The sequence below is a fragment of the Rhinichthys klamathensis genome, unplaced genomic scaffold (genome assembly GCF_029890125.1).
Source record: "Rhinichthys klamathensis goyatoka isolate OS25496 unplaced genomic scaffold, OSU_Roscu_1.1 h1tg000412l_1, whole genome shotgun sequence".
Lineage (NCBI taxonomy): Eukaryota > Metazoa > Chordata > Actinopteri > Cypriniformes > Leuciscidae > Rhinichthys > Rhinichthys klamathensis.
Window position 1 is genome coordinate 760365 of NW_026606912.1, and position 3479 is coordinate 763843.

Sequence of the window (3479 nt, forward strand, 5' to 3'; positions counted from 1 at the left end):
TACAACTAAATCTCACATGGTCTATTACATAACTGTGTCTCACTGTCCATGGGCATTATACCCACAAATATGTGTTAAATTACATCAGTATCTATTCAGAATCATGTTTACAGCAAAAAACAAACAAACAAACAACAAAAACAGCCCAAAACACCTACGCAAGAATTTATACATTAGCCTATATTTCTGGAGAAAATTAAATAACAATAATAATAACAAAACCTGAAGAATATTGGACAAAAATGATTGATTAAATTGCTCCAGTTTATCTACAAATATTATTATTGTAGGTTTATAATTTATCTGTGCATTCATTACTGCCCCCCCCCCCCCCCCCCCCCCTTCCTTTATTTTTAGTTTTTCAAAAAAAGTTTCCAGTTTCCTTTGTTCATTTTCCCTTTGTTACTATGGTTACTGATTAATTTGATCACACCTGTTAGAATCTGTTCATTATCTGTTCTCAGTTCACTGTCGGCTTAGATGTGGACATGGTTTATTTTTCTTATTAATTTGTTTTTGAATCTCCTAACTCGTCTTTGTCATTGGACTTTTAGTATCATGACAGAAATGTTATTACAGTTTAAAATTATTTTTTTTTAAATGTAATTTATTCCTGTGATGCAAAGCTGTATTTTCAGCATCATTACTCCAGTCTTCAGTGTCACATGATCCTTCAGAAATCATTCTAATAAGCTTATTTGCTGCTCAAGAAACATGTATTATATTATTATCAATGTACTACCTAATAGCTATTTTTGTGAAAGCGGTATCTTTTTTTTTTCAGGATTCTTTGATCAATAGAATGTTTAAAATAAAACCCTTAAGAACAGTCTTGGTTAAAATAGTACCAAACATATAATCTATAACTGAGACAGGTGTTATGTTGAAAATACTGTCTTTTCTACTTACATTCACTCATTATACATCAATCTGCTTTGGTATAATATCACCGGGTTATGACATATGACATATCTCAATGGATTCATCTGAAGTAGGCAGTGGGAGGAGGATGCTGGGACTCTGAATGAGCCTGTGTTTGTTGTCTGCTCTCGCTGTATAGCGCCCTCTACTTGCATGGAATACGTATGGGAAGTGTGTGTGTGTGTGTGTGTGTGTGTGTGTGTGTGTGTGTGTGTGTGTGTGTGTGTGTGTGTGTGTGTGTGTGTGTGTGTGTGTGTGTGTGTGTGTCTTTTTTTTTTTTTTTTTTTACCTTTTACCTTACTGTCAGTGATTCTTGAGATCAAACAGGTTTTGATTTTCTAAAAAAAAATCGTCATTATTTTAAAAGCCAGTGTACACGTATATACATATTTGTTAAATGAGGCTATGTAACCATGTTTTGGAACAACCTCACAGTTTTAACTTTTGTTTAATATAAATTAGAGGTTTGCGGGATCAGCACTGGATTTTTGTCAACACCATCAGGCACATAGAAATGTCTATAAAATTATTTTTAATTAAATTATCACAGACATTTTGACTCTTAGCGGTTTTTAATTGTCTTAATTACATAGAAATGTTATTAAATGAATCAGATCACCTTTTAAAAGTTAGATTAGTCATTACTTAATGATTGCGGTTTAGGTTGTATGGATTAATCAATTTATCATTTAATTTCCATAATGAACAGTGATACTTAAAGCATACAAATTACACAATAACTTTGAAAATGCAACCATTTTATTAACAAATATTCTCGAGGGAAGAATACAGCTCGTCTTTAAAAACAATAACAACAATTTATCAATCTGACGGAGTTGACAAGGCATCAACGGTGTTGACACAAAACTGGCGGTGGTGACAAATTTGTAAGAAACATAAAAATATTTCATTCAAAAGGACCATTGAACTCTCACAAATATCATAACATTGCAACAAGTCTTAGTTTTGCCCTTTTCCTTATTTATCTTGGTATTTTTTTTTTATAATTTTGTGGTTGGAATAATAAAGAGCACACTATTTTGTGTGATTATCACACAAAAACACATCATCATCTCATCAACATCATTATTAAATTAACATGAAGTTCACTTTTAATATGTTGTTGTTTATGCCTGTTGCTTATGTGAGTGTTGTTACACACTGTCACCACTAGATGGCGTGTGTTCACTGGAGTTTACTGAACAAAGGACAATAAGGTCAAAAGGTCGCTGGTTCACTTAGTTCATTTATGGGGAAAAAAGCTGAGGTTTGCCTGGTTCTCACCTCTTTTTAATGTCATGGTAAATTTGCAATCACTGCATATATTATATTTTGTGTATACAAAATCAGTGATTTTTACATCAGTTTTCACAAAACTGCCGTAACAACTTAGAATAGTGCTGGTTAAAGTAATTGTTATAAAAAACAAACTGTAGCTTAATCAAACCTGTCATTTTCTCATGCTGTAGAGTGAACAATTTGAAAGTATTGGCTTGGGTTCTGGGCTTGTTATTCCTGACTTTTTTTTTTTTGGCACCTGTTAGTGCCAGCATGTGTGTCACAGCTGCATGTGTGCCATGCATGACACACATTGAAAGTTCGTGATTTCGGCCAATTCTGTAAGGTGCACAGCAAAAAAAGAACAACATGATTGTATTTGATTAGATTTTGTTTTTCTTCATTTAAACAGTTTGAGCTTGGCTAAACAGCTGGAACTGATAAACAGTAAAAAAAAATATTGACAAAATCGACAAAGAATGACTTTGTGTGTTTTGTGCCGTATATCTTAGATGTGCAAATAAATGTAGCCTACACAACTGTTCAAAAGTTTTTGAGATTTAATTTTTTTTTGTAAGAAGCACTTCTGTTCACTAAGGTTGCATGTATTTGATAAAAAATACAGTAAAACAGTAATATTGTGAAATATTATTACAATTTAAAAACAACTGTTTTCTTTTTGAATATAGTAATTTATTCCTGTGACAGCAAAGCTGAATTTCCATTTAATCAGTCTTCAGTGTCACATGATCCATCTAATATGCTGATTTAGTGCTCAATAAACATTTCGTATTATTATCAAAGTTAAAAATAGTTGTGCAGGTTAATATTTTTGTGGTTCAAAAGTTCAAAAGAACAGTACTTATTTGAAACTGAAATCTTCTGAATCATTATAAATGTCTATACTGTCATGTCTGATCAGTTGAATGCATCCTTGCTGAATAAAATAATAATAATTATTTGTTTTGATCTTACCAACTCCAAACTGTTTAAACTGTATATAGACTTCAACAGAATCTAATATTGAGATGTAGAGGTCAAAAGTACCACCAGTAACTGCCATTCATGTCTTGTTAATACACCACCATGTTTTGTCATGTAAAACTTTTATTTATTTATTTATTTTAATTTTTTTCAGGTGCAATTGTAGTCTTCAAATGATCCAGTAAAACTTTTATTAAAAAAAACATTTGAAACATTTTTTTGCTCTAGAAAAGCGCAATATCAAAAAGTTTTAAACTTTTAAACAACAAAAAAATCAATTTATATTACAAAAAATT